General features: G+C 38.8%; 1 pseudogene; it reads left to right on the top strand.

The window, feature by feature from the left end:
* Positions 1 to 2,971: 2,971 nt before the first annotated feature.
* On the top strand, positions 2,972 to 5,460 carry LOC126593880 (uncharacterized; annotated as a pseudogene).
* Positions 5,461 to 14,313: the final 8,853 nt, after the last annotated feature.

Genomic DNA, 14,313 nt, shown 5'->3' with positions numbered 1-14,313 from the left:
ACATAGCTCAATTATAATAGGCTTAGGTTCATAATCACCCTTTCTTTAATTAATTAACGCTTTAACTAATTAAACTTGAATGCAACATTTTCATTTGGTTTTTGTATCCATAGAATTGATTTAAATGGAGCTAAATGAAATGAAAATCCAATTCTCATTTAAAGAGACAAAACCATTTTGTTCTCAACTTAATTTGGGCCAAAATGCAATAACCTTAACTTTTTGGGCTATGTTGCAAAACTTAAACTTTTGAGCTCATTTTGTAAAAACACAAAAGTCCACTACTTCATGTAATTACAACTAGAACCCAAAAATTTCAACAAATTCAAAAACGTTAAAGGAACAAAACAATTTGTCCTTTAATGATTTTGGGCCTTTAAGTAAATACGTAAACTTTTGGGTCAAACTACAAATACACAAAAGTATCAAAACTTTATGTAATTGCATAAAAGCCCCAAAAGAACCCTATTTTAATAGGGTGGCCGGTTATAGAGAGTGAAGCCACAAAATTTTCAAATTTTTTCAACAAAGTCATAAAGCCATGCAAGTGGAAATAAGTTGGTGTGAATACAGCCATGCAAGTGGTGTGTGTGTGTAAGAGAAGTACTTCTTACACACCCATCACCATTTCTATCACCTTTCAAAATTTCAATAAATGTTTTTGTTGATAGATAAGTCACACCAACCAACACAAAACAAAGACTTTTTGAATCAAAACATCAAACTTTTTGTTCTTGGTAAGAACCTCAAGAACAATGAAGAACATCCATGAAAACCCATAAGAGTTCCATGAACATTTTCACTCAATAAAACTCAAATTTTCACTACTCAAAATGGGGTTAACATCCTAGGGTACTTAGGGGTTCCAAAAGTCACCTTAAAACACTTTTAATAAGACAAACATGAACCCAAAAAATCACCCTTTGGATTTGGCCGAAAATCCCCAAAAACATGGCACCAAATTTTAGCTCCAAAATTCATGCTCATATGAACTACATCTACAACATTTGAGATGACAAATTTTCTAACAAAATTTACATTCAAAGAAGCAAGAATAAAGCTTGTAACAATTACAACATTCAAATCAAAGACTATGAACTACAAAACCCAAAAGGATTCACCAACTACTAGACCTAGGCTCTGATACCACTTGAAGGAAATTTTGTGAAAAACATGTTCATTTGAGCAACATCTATAGCATGTAATTAACAAATTAAAGGCGGAATCATGCTTGCATGCACTCAAAACAAAACATTACCCATTAAATTCAAAGCCTAGTAGTTAGGTGAACCAAGACTCAACTCAAAAGAAAGTGAGTTGAGAAATTTATACCTTTGTAGATTCCTCTTTGCAAAAGCAAAGGATAATCACCCAAGAGATAGGGCATTCATTCCTTGCTTCTTAGATCCATGGATTTGGATGGAAGAATAGGTTTCTCCAAGTTCTCAAAATTGAGAACCTCTAAGTCTCCACACCAAGGTAAGATTTTAAGAAGAAATGAGTGACCTAGAGGAAGTAAGATTGCTAGCTATTTTCCTCTAGGGTGGCCGGCCTCTTTAGAGAGAAAAGAGAGCTTGTGTTCTCATCCTTTCCCAAAAGAAAACCCTAAATGAATTTTGGCTATAAAGTCATATTTATACCTTCCTTCATTGGAGTGGCAAACTTGTAATTAAAGCAAGTTCACTACCCTCCTCTAAATGGCCGGCCTTAGGGTATTATTGGGCTATTTGGGCCTTTGTGAATCATTATTCATTAAGTTGTCATACAACTTAAGTCAATGGACTTGACGTTCAAAACCCATTGGGCCTTAAGGTCCAATACTATCCCGAGGTCTTTAACGAACTTATTCATTTCATTAATTAAAATATTAATTAATCCTTGCCATATATAATTAAACCATTTAATTATTCTTACTCATCTCCGTTGTTTCTTCAATCTCTACCTTACACGGTGTACGATCCATTAGGTTCCTTTTAGCGAGGCAGTGGGCGATTAAAACTCTTTCAAATCGATTGTGAATTGAAACTTACTTTCAATTCTCCCTTTAGTGTTTATACACGTTTAGGGCTTCCACAAACCATGAGTGACACTTAGCAGCATATCATGGTTACCCAAGCTAATCAGAAGAGGTGGAGAACCTATTCAGTTTAGGATTACAATGCAATACGGTCTTTCTCTAATACAATACTCTTGACCACATTGTTTGGTTTGATAGTTTATTCATGTCTACTATCCAATGTGATTCATTTACTTATATGATTATCTTGAATGTGATTTGGAACGACTTCCTAAATCTCATTCATACTCTGGCCAGAGATTCTTAATCATATCATAGAGTATTCTCCCTCAAACGGTTTGAAGGTTAGAGATCCCTTGTTGCGCATTCACTTGCCTCCATGGCTAAGTGGCTTAACCCCAACTATGTCGTGGACACCCTCGGACGGGGTGACTTTGACATAGTCAAAGATCAAGGACCTAACCACAAGATAACTATGATGCCTCAGGTCAAATGACTACTTTGCATTATCCCAACCATGAGTTCTCATGTGACATGAGTATGAGAACTCCTCGTTGATCGTGTTCAGTGGACTCATTCGTTATTGAGCACCTACATGCTTGTCTTGGTGTCAATCACACCAATGACTCGAGACTAGTCACTCTCCCTAAGAGAAGACATAGCATGTACTGATCTTAACAGATTGTCAATGCCCAATTGGCAATCCTATGATCAGGAACGTTTAGGATATGTATACGAAAGAGAATGGTCTCATTAATCTAACTTGTTTAAATTACATTCTCCTAATTACATATTCCTTGGACTCATCGTTTAAGCATATAACATTTATATGAGACGGCTTAAAACAATAATCTATGCCCTTGATATTAAACTAGATTAGTTTAACATGTGAAATGTCCGTAAAGTATCATCATATGATTGGTTTTAGGGCACATTTCCAACAAGAAGGAGAGGTAAGAGAAGAGGAAGAGGATGATTAGTGCTTTCATCTTTATCTCCTTTCATTTTTAAAGTACGATTGTATACTTGTAAACGTGTGTTGGTTGTTCAGGTGCCATGGATATACAATATTATTTCTTTTAGTAATCGCGTGTTTTTAAGAGAAGCTGTTTTCTCTTAGGATTTGATGTTATTTTGAATTGTTTTGATTAGTTCTGAAAGCTTTTAAATATCTGTGGAGTTGTAGATCAGATATCCCTTCATTATGGAGTTCTACGATCAAGGTCCTACATGGTGTATACAACTAGACAATCTGTAATCAAGTTTAATTTTCCATGGGTGCAAAATTTCTTTGTAAAAGCAGACTTTAGTGTAATTTAATTGGCCAATTTAATCTCTCTTTCTATTCTTTTTCAGCTTCGAAAAGTAAATGATGAACAAAAGACTGGAATTCGGAAAACTGAACATGATCTTCAAGTTGCAGAGGTTTCTTGTCCGTTTATTTGCTACCTAAAACTATCAATTGCTATATGGTATTAATTTTTTTGATATCTCAGGAAGAAATGGTGAAGGAGAAGTTTGGGATTTCTTCGATATTTGAAGATTTGACTGAGGTAAGGAAATGGTAATGCTATAATTTTCTAATGCCTGCTGTTGTTGGCAACGTTGTTGTTATCACTTTAGGTTTAATTCTTGTGTCTTTGCCTCTTTTAGTGAGACTAGTCAATTAGTAAATTTATCAATTGCCTAAAGGTGGATTCTGTTATGGCCTCGTCTCTTATTAATCATATGCAAACTTTTAAGCTTGAATAACAGTGAAGCGTATCATGTTCTTGTTACCATTTACAAGTACTTTAAAATTAAGTTCACCATACTGCCAATAGTTAAATCTTGCTGTGACCCATGATCAGGTCCATTGAGGATGGCTTCCACATACATTTGGAGTTCATGTAGACTATTTTCAGGTAAATCCACGCAGATTAGTTAGATAACAATGTCAGTCTAATTTCATGACAAAGTATTTATGTACAGACGTACATTGTGACTTACTGGAATGAGCTTGGAAGACCAGCCTTCAATCTGGGAATTGAAAATGTGTGTCTGATATTCCAAACTTTATTCGTTAAACTTCTCCAATAAAGATGTTCACTTGCCAGGTGAATAAACTGGAATAGCCAAGTATTCATTTATTGTTTGTCCTCAGGCCTTAAAAATGAAAGCTCGTGGTGAGGGTTGGGCTGGGATCATCGTTGAAAGAATCAGAACAGTATGTTATCCCCAACTCTTCTTCATATAATACAAAATACAAAGTGAGACACGAGTTGCGTTTTATGGGATTAAGTGGCAAAATTTAAGTTTCAAAACTCGAGTTCTGAAGAGGAGCATAAAGCAGCAAGAGCCTATCTTACTAATAAATTCTGAAGTCATTAGACTCAGCTTTGGTGTTTGACATCTTCCTCTTTTCTGAACAATTAGTGTACAGTCAACTTTTCTATTTGAGATATTGAACCAAGTTGGCAACCTTTCTAATTCTTCCTCTTTTAATTTGAAGAACTGGATCCCAAGGTTGAAGAAACAATTTTTGGAATTTAAAGCCTATCTTGAACCAAATATTTGATTAGTCACTACAAAAATTGTTGATGTATATCGTTCATCAAACAGTTCTATATGACCAATTGTTTTCAAGGCACAAAATATGGCAGATCCTTACATTAAAGTGAGCCCCTCAAGAGAACTTTTTTAAATATATGGATTTGGTAGATGGAATTCTTTCTTATGGCATTTATGTGTTATGGCAGGAAGCTAAGAAATATACCGAGCCATACATTGATCGGGTTGCAATGGTGACAAAAACACATTTAGATAAATTACAAGAAAGAAAATGCCAATGCAGTTCTCCTTGTTGCAAGCCAGGTGAGACATATGTACATCTATCCTCTCAAAACCTTGCACATTTCTTTTTCTTTCTGAAGTTTACTTTCTCTTACCACTATGAAATATGTTTGCCCTCCAACTCATGAACTTCCCATCCTTGGTGAAAATGTGACTTGGTCTGCGATCTCTTGTAGGCCAAAATGACATTATTTAGGATAATTATCAACTTTTATTGTTGTAAGTATCAACTTTTGTCTTGCTTATCAACTTACTGATGTCCATAATTTCAAAGTACGGTGATGTTCTTATAGTGGAAAAACTTATATTTCAATTGCATATTGTTGGAGGTTCTATTCTTATGTATTAAAATTATCTTGTTTTACATTACTATAATCATTAAATTATTGAGTTTACTAAAGTTGTTGTGTAGGAGGATAGGGAAAAGCTATTTGAAGGAATACTTAAACAGAAATGGAAGATATTCTCTTGATGATCATCTTCATTAATTCGTTTATGGAGCAGCAGAGATTCGATGAGGTGCAAGGCTTGCTGGGGAAGATGCATCTGTCCAAAAATGTCTGCTTTCAAGTTCTTTTTGCATTAGAGATTAAATATGTAACATTACAATATATGTTTGTGAGATTGAGAATGTATTGTAGGCTTTCTACATTTTATGAAGAAAAAAAAACCTCAATTTCAGTTTCAATTTTTCAAATTATGATTTTTTTTTAATATTTAATTCGTGCAGGCACAATTACATTTTAAGTGCCAACATGGCTGGAAATGGTAGTTTGACAACTTTGTCAGAACGTAGGCACAAAACACCCTTTATTTGTGCTAACATCATGAGCACATAACTCAGTATTGTGCCCTCTGAGCAATGGTGACGCCCATAGAGGGCACATACACAAATATAGTAGCTGCACTGTTGCTATTGGTCTATGAGCACAATTGTTGGTGCTTTTTGGCCTCAAAGGGCACAGATAATTTATTGTGCACAATGTTCATTTTTGTTGTAGTGCGTTTTCATTAAATTAGTACTGCGTACCCCAAACCAAAACCCAAAACCGTAACACCTAAAACTCAAACGAAGATGAAACCATAGTCAAAGTGTAGAGGATGCGATCACGAGCGTTGACACAATTTTTTCACATTTTTCGCACTTGTAAATTAATTATTATGAATTATTACACATTTTCAACTCACAAACTGTTCACAAAGGTTTTGAAGGTTTTAAAAATTCAAACGACGATGTACGTAACCATGTCAAAGCATAAGAATGCGATCACAAGTGTTTGTATATATGTTTCATATTTTTCACACCTGTAAGTTAATTATTATGAATTGTTTAATGTAATTTGAATTTTTTTTTTCTACAAAAGACCAAAGCACATTAAAAAATTCATAATAATTAATTTACGTATGAAAAATGTGAAAAAAAATAAAAATAAAAATGCTTGTGATTGCATCCTATTAATGATGGGTATATCATCGTTTAGATTAAAACTCTTCAAACCCTCATGAACAATGTTTTAAGGAGGAGTTTAAAATAAATAAAAATTCATAATAATTAATGTACAAGTGTGAAAATTGTTAAAAAAAAAAATTATATATAGAAACGCTCGTGGTTGCATCCTCTACTCTTGGACGATGGTTACATCATCATTTAGATTTTTAAAATCCTCGAAAGCCCCATGAATAGTGTTTTTTGCTTGAGCGAAAAATTATTAAGAATTCATAATAATTAATGTACAAGTGTGAAAAATGTACAGAAAAATACGAACGCTCGTAATGACAATCTCTACAACTTTTGTACAAGGGTCAACTCCAAAATTTGACACAATAATCCATAAATCCTATATTTACATTTAACCGTCGATTGTCATTTATATTTATGCATCATTCTTCTCACCAGATTTCGTTTTTTCATATTTTCTTTTTCGAAAACATGGTCTTTTAGCGAATGCAGAAAGATGAAAGGTTCAGATCATTGGTATCACGTTTAGATTTTTGTGGTTAGTGAAATTATTGCTAAGAGTTCATAAAGTTTTTAGAAACTATATAACATCAACTCATTTTTCAGTTAATCATACATAATGGAACATGAGATCAACGATCCTAACCATTCATCTTTCTGCATCTGCTAAAAGATCATGTTTTCAAAAATGAAAATCTAAAGAAAACAAAACTAAATCCGATAAGAAAAATGGAACATAAACGTAAACGACAATCGATAGTTAAATATAAATATAGATTATGGATTATGATGTCGAATATCGGAGTTGACCTCTTCACAAAAGTTGTAGAGCTTGTCATTATGAGCGTTTGTCATTTTTTTTTTCCATTTTTCACAGTTGTCATTGTGAGGGTTTTAAAACGACGATGTAACCACCGTTCAAGTGTGGAGTTGCAATCACAAGCGTTTGTATATTCTTTTCACATTTTTCACACTTGTACACTAATTATTATGAATTTTCATTTATTTTGAACTCTCCTTAAAAACACTGTTCAAAAGGGTTTTGAGGGTTTTAAACGGGAACTTTAACGAAAAGTTCCCGGTACTGTTCACTTTAACGAAAAACCACATTTTTACACTAAAAAGTCAATCATGGTACTATTCACTTTACTCTTTATTTTGTCTTTATCGTTAAAACTCAAAGTTTTTAAACCATTTTCATTAGTTTTCCTATAAACTCAAAGTTTTAAAAATTCAAAGGTACACAAGTCTCATCTCTCTCTCAAGGTTCTGATATTTTACAAGTACTGAGACCCTTTCTTTTTCTCCTCGAGCTGCAACTCTCCTCTCTCTCTCAAGATACACAACTCTCATCTCTTACGTGAATAATAAGGGATCTGTTCGCGTCAGGAATTTCCGTCGGGGATGTTTCCTGGCCGACGAGCACACAGCTCCCTTGGAGGTTGGCGCCGGTTGATGGCTGCTGTCGGGCTTCTGCTTCACTATCGGGCGTTGTCGGGCAAGTCTCGCCGGGCAAGTCTCGTCGGGCAAGACTCTTCGGGCAAGGCTCGTCGGGCAAGGCTGAAAGAGAAGGACAACGTTAACTTTGAGAGGTGCCTTTGTGGGGCCTTAGGTGTAGGCCTTGAGACTTCCCATCAAGGTTAACATTTAGGTGCTCAGGCGTACCACTGCCATCTTAGCATGGCAGATGTAAAATAGATGTCGCGTTTTAATTGCATGTATGTATGTATCCAAGAAACTGTGTTAGTTATAACAGGTGCCTTTGTGGGGCCTTAGGTGTAGGCCTTGAGGCTTCCCATCAATAACTAAACCGGTGCTCGAACACATCATATTCGTTCTCGTGATTGCCGGAGTTTTCTAACTATTATACTTCTGATTACCCGAGTCCAAGAAGTAGAATGAACCCAAATAGGTGCCTTCGTGGGGCCTTAGGTGTAGGCCTTGAGGCTTCCAATCAGAGTTCATTCTTATACTTCGACTCTTTAGATCGCAGAACGGAATGAATCCAAATAGATGCCTTTGTGGGGCCTTAGGTGTAGGCCTTGAGGCTTTCCATTAGAATCCATTCCACGTTCAGGCGTTCTATGGTAATCATGATATAATAGAAAGAAAACTAGAGGGTAGGTTGATTACTTGCGCCCCAAGTAACTTCGGACTTCTCGTTTATCAAGCACCGTCGTGGATGGGTTAAGTCCACATAAGGTTCTTTTTTATGCCTTGAGGCCAAGGACTTTTAACTGATCAGATTTACATGCCCGAGGGCTTAGGACTTGGATCTGGTTTGAACACTGACGATATATTCAAATCGGATTCAAGTACTGAGAAAGCCTTTTAATAGTCATATTGCTAGAAATAACTTGCATATAATTGGAAGTATACAACATATTGAAAAGACAAAAATAAAGCAAAGAAGGTCGGGCAAGGTTAAACCTTATCGGGTAATGTTGCTCGTCTTGCAGGTTCCAATCCTTGTAGTTTTGTCAAAGGTCTGAAAGCTTAGAGGGATAGAGGGAGAGAGATTACAAAAGATGAATCGATACTACAGCAAGGTTGAACAAGGTAGCAGAGCTATTACAAAGGGTTGAAGAGAGGGTTGTCCCGAAAAGGATGAAGGCTGGCTACAGCTTTGTTTTGAAGGCAAATCTGGCTTTGAGCAGAGTTTGTGCTTTTGTTTGTTTGATTGAGTGTCCTTATTCCTGGTTTCTCCTTCTTCTTATATAGACAACTTGGCTTGGCTTCCTGTAGTAGCGGCCTTGCCCGAATGCGGTTTGAGGGTGATGACTCATCGGCTTTTTTACATGTACTGCCATCATAAAGTACTTTATAGGCTGTGTAGCTGATCAGTCTATACCACTTGGCCTTTGGGTAGGTAAGTAAGTGGTCTTCATGAGCTGCACCAAGTCAGAAAAGGCCATTTCTGCCTTCTGGGCTTCGACTGGGCTTCGGCTATCTTCCCTTTGGGCCTCCTTTCGGGCCAGCTCCTTTCTTGAGCCCAAAGTTCAAGTTTTGATCCAAACAGTGCCCCCTTCAATCAATATTAAGGTTGGAATCCCAGGTGCCATCATTGATTGAATATCCACATGCGTGCATCTCAATTTTTTGGAACTTCGTGTTTTCTAGACAGGATGAAGGCAACCCGTGCCCCTTGCTCTTCTCACGACCTTTGAACTATCCCCTGGGGCTCTATAAATTCTGGCTCGAAATCTCTTCTGTCAAGCCATCAAATTTTCTTTAGCCTTTTCTTCCATCATCTTCGAGCTTTCAAAAACCGAGCAATGGGTTCCTTAGGCTTTGAGTGGGATTTCCTAACACTCCATTTTCGTGAGAAAAAGGGCTTTCCTCAAAAGACTGGTGTCTCCAACACCCTTGGTCGAACACCTCACTATCTCCAACACCCTTGGTCAGACGGTTTCCTCTCGCAGGCTCGTCTTCCCGCTTGTTGCGTTGATAAATTGGGCTTGATCATCACCTATGGTGATGGTCCTGTCTGAGGATCCTCTACCAGGCCCATGTTGGCCGCACAACTCGATCATCTAATCGGGTTCCATCCATGAAGACATCGAAAAATCAGTTGAAGATCCCATAACACCTAGAAAGAGATTTGACTGTAATGCGTTGACTTTAGATCTATTTGTAAATCTTATCAATTTGTCGAAATGAAATATATCTTATCTCAGCAACTCTTGTCTTTCCATCTTCTTGAATGATTGATAAATACACACTGCACATTGATATCCCGAAGCTTGCTTTACCTTGCATCTTCTTCGATATAACAGTCTCTGACATCCCACAACGTAGGACAATATTTCTTTAAGAATCTAACATTAATGGGATGTCTATGCCTGTTTCCTTCAAGGTCCGCCAAGTAGTATCCCCCTCTATCCAAAACGCGACTAATAATGAAAGGACATTCCCATGTCGGGCTCCATTTCCCAAAGCCCTTGAGCTGAGCTCCTAGAGGGAAGACTGTCTTCCATACTAAGTCTCCCTCCTTGAAGGATTTCATCTTCACCTTTTTGTTATAAGCTCGGGCAACGGCTCGCTTCCCTTCTTGAATCTGGTTCAAAGCTTCAATTCGGGCGGCATCCAAGTCTTCAATTCCTTGACACATAGCTTCGACATGCTCTTCACTATGCAATCCAAATTGATTTTGAATTCTTAAAGAACTCACATTGATTTTCACGGGGAGCACTGCATCTTGCCCGAAAGTTAAAGCATAAGGAGTTGTCCATGTTTCTGCTCTCTTAGAAGTTATGTATGCCCACAAAGTGTTCCTCAGATTTTCATGCCATTTTTCTGGGCTATCAATCACCATTCTCTTGATAATGTTGATCAGGATCTTGTTGCTGGCTTCTGCCTGGCCATTTGATTGCGGATAGTATGGACTGGACTGGATCATCTTTATTTTGTACTTACTTGCAAACTCCTCAACTTCTTTTGAAATAAAAGATGGTCCACGATCTGTCACAATAGTTTCGGGCACCCCATATCTGTGCAGGATCTTGGTCTCGATAAAATTCTTGACTGTGGCTGACGTTATGGATTTTACTGCTGATGCTTCCACCCACTTGGTAAAGTAATCCGTTGCAACAATTATGAAGGTATGCCCTTTGCTAGAAGCTGGATAGATTTGCTCGATGAAGTCCATTACCCATCATCTGAAGGGCCAAGGCTTGACCACTGGATTTAAAGGCACTGAGGGCACATGCTGGAGAGGTCCGTGCCTCTGACATTCTTCACATCCTCGGGCATAAGACTTACAATCTTTTTCCATGTTGGGCCAGAAATAACCATACCTCCTAAGCAACCATCTCATCTTTGTTCCAGCCTGATGTGTTCCACATACTCCTTCATGTACTTCGGCCATTACCCTCATGGATTCTTCTTGGCCCAAACATTTCAACAGTAACCCATCTGGAGTTTTCCTTAGCAAGTTCTCCGCCCATAAGACATACTTGGTTGCTTGCTGTCTATCCTTCTTGCTTGTAGGCGAGGAAGGATCCTTCAAATGATGAATAATAGGTGACCTCCAATCTTCTATCTCGGCCTCTAGCACCATTATATCTAGACTGAATCCCCTTTCTAAGATGGAAGGGAGGTTTCTTCTTTGGATCTCGACATCCACCCCATATTTCCTCTCCTGTATTGGCACTCCTGAGGCTAGTTGTGCCATCTCGTTGGCCGCTAAATTGGATTTCCTAGGAACATGATTGACCGATATCTCAGAATCCCAGAAATTCAATAATTGCGTAGCTGCCAAGTAATACCCCGCCATGGTAATATGTCTGCACTTGAACTCCATTTAACTGGTTTATTACCAACTCTGAATCCCCAAAGACCTCTACCTCTACTGCCCCCAGATCCATCAAGATTTCCAGACCAATAATTAAGGCCTCATACTTTGCCCGATTATTAGTATTCCCTTGGTAGTCCAAGAGAAATGAATAATAATGATAAACTCCCTGAGGGTTTACAATTACAATTCCCGCTCCTGAAGCCTTCTGAGTGTGGGATCCATCGAAATACAACTTCCAAGGAGTGATCCAGAGACCAGCTACTCTTCTTATCTCTTGCTAGACCCAATCTTCTTTGCCCGAAATATCTTTTCTTGGCGGGATCCAAATGCTAGTAACCTCTAAGCTTCCCGGGATATTGATCACCTCATTTGAAGGTTCTTGATGCTCGGTCAGGAAGTCGGCAATTGCTTGACCTTTGACTGCCATTTGGGGTACGTACTGAAAACTGAATTCCAATAAAGCTAGAATCCATTTCCCAATCCTTCCTGTGAGCATTGGCTTTGACAACATGTACTTTATCACATCTGCCTTGGCGATGATGTGCACGTGACAAGGTAACATGTAATGCCTTAATTTACTGGCAGTGAAATATAAAGCCAAGCATAATCTCTCTACCGGGGAATATCTTGTTTCTACCTCAGTCAGAATTCTATTGAGGTAGTACACTGCCTGCTCCTTCCCGCCTTCATTATTTTGGGCTAGCAAGCTCCCGATTGACTTTTCAGAGGTAGAAATATACAACTTCAAGGGTTTTCCCCTTTGAGGTGGCACCAACACTGGTGGAGAAGTTAAATAGGCCTTGATGCTGTCAAAGGCCTGTTGGTGCGGTGGTCCCCATTCAAACTTCTCTTTATCTTTCAACCTTAGTAAAGGAGTCAGCGGCTGGATCTTGCCTGCTAAATTAGCAATGAATCTCCTCAAAAAGTTAATTTTGCCTAGTAACCTCTGGAGTTGCACCTTGTTGGTAGGTGAAGGTGACTCCATTATTGCCCGAGATTTGTTCTTATCCACTTCTACCCCTCTTTGATGCACCAGGAATCCCAAGAAGTTGCCCGCTCTTACTCCAAACGCACACTTCTTTGGATTCATCTTCAATTTGTGGATCCTCATCCTTGCTAATGTCTGTCTGAGATCTTCCAGATGATGTTCTTCTGTCTTGGACTTTACCACTATGTCATCGATGTATACCTCCATGCTCTGGCCAATTAGATCATGAAAGATGGCATTCATTGCCCTCTGGTAAGTTGCACCAGCGTTCTTGAGCCCGAATGGCATGACCAGATATTCATATGCCCCCACATGACCGGGACACCTAAAACCTGTTTTATGTATATCTTCTGGAGCCATCTTTATCTGATTATACCCGGCATTCCCATCCATAAAAGATAGGACTTTATGTTTTTCTATTGCATCTATGGATAAATCGGCCATGGGCATGGGATACTCATCTTTTGGTGTAGCGCCATTAATATTTCTATAATCCACACAACATCGTACCGCTTTTGTTACAGCTTTTAAAACGGGTACGATGTTGGCCAACCACTCCACATATTTGGCTGGTCTGATAAAGCCAGCTTTCACTAGCCTTTCAATCTCTTCTTTGACCTTTTCTTCTATCTTCTTTGACATCCTCCGTGGTGCTTGATGGGCATTCTATGTTCCACCAAGGTTGGATCTAACCCTGGCATCTCGGTATAGTGCCAAGCAAAACAGTCTTTGAATTCTTGCAGCAGACAAACAATCTTTGCCCGATCATCAACCCCCATTAAACCACTGATCTGTATTGGTCTTGGATCCTCCTCTGTTCCTAAATTAATAACTTCCAGAGGATCCTGGACTTCTGGTGGTGGCTTATCTGGTTCTGTACACAAAAATTCGACCAGCTCCGGGCTCTCGGGCAAGTCGTCTGGCCCGTCTAGATCACATATGCACTCGGCCATTTGAATGGCCCTATCCAGTTCTTCTCTGCAAGATTCCTCCTTGCTTTCATGCTGGCTGGTTGAAGTTCCCACCTGCCATTCCTGTTCTTCCCTGTCCAAGAGCTCCCTTCTTGCCTTCTTCCCTTCCCATACACCAACAGTCTTTTAATCAGGGATTTGACTGCCATTACCTGATCTCTCTTCTTTTGTTCAGTCATTGATGGTGTAGGGGATTTGGGAGGATACAAGGTCTATCCCACTCTTCTCTAGTAAGGAGCATTCCTTGTTCCAAAAGCTTTTGGGCCGTCACCTTGGTAGGGCGGCCGTTCTCGTCAGCTCCTGAACACTTCAAAATTCCTACATTGGGGTTGTAGAAACTTGCTTCCGCAACATTGGCTGTGGGAAGAAATGGCCTTGATTCGGCCTCTACCATCTCCCAAAAGCCTGGTCCTTCTATGCCTGCTTCATGATAAACAGCCACTTGTTGATGAAGAGTAGAGGGTATGGCCAAGCCTTGGTGGATCCAATCTCTTCCGAGTAAGGCCCCATAAGTGGAAGTGCAGTCCACCACAAAGAATGCCAGCATTATCTTTTTAGATCCCAGATCCACTTCTAGAGGCAATATCCCATGAGTCTTAGTGATAGCGTTTGAGAAGCTAGAGACTGTGAGGTCTGTGGGAATAAGATCTTCCGTGCCTCTTCCCATTTTCTTCATCTGCTTGGCTGGTAACATGTTAATAGCTGCTCTTCCATCAATTAGAATTCTTTTGAAGGGCACACCTTCTAGGT

The sequence above is a fragment of the Malus sylvestris genome, chromosome 12, assembly GCF_916048215.2.
Source record: "Malus sylvestris chromosome 12, drMalSylv7.2, whole genome shotgun sequence".
Taxonomy (NCBI): domain Eukaryota; kingdom Viridiplantae; phylum Streptophyta; class Magnoliopsida; order Rosales; family Rosaceae; genus Malus; species Malus sylvestris.
The sequence above is the reverse complement of the archived record's forward strand: the minus strand, read 5'-3'. Positions and strand labels throughout refer to the sequence as shown.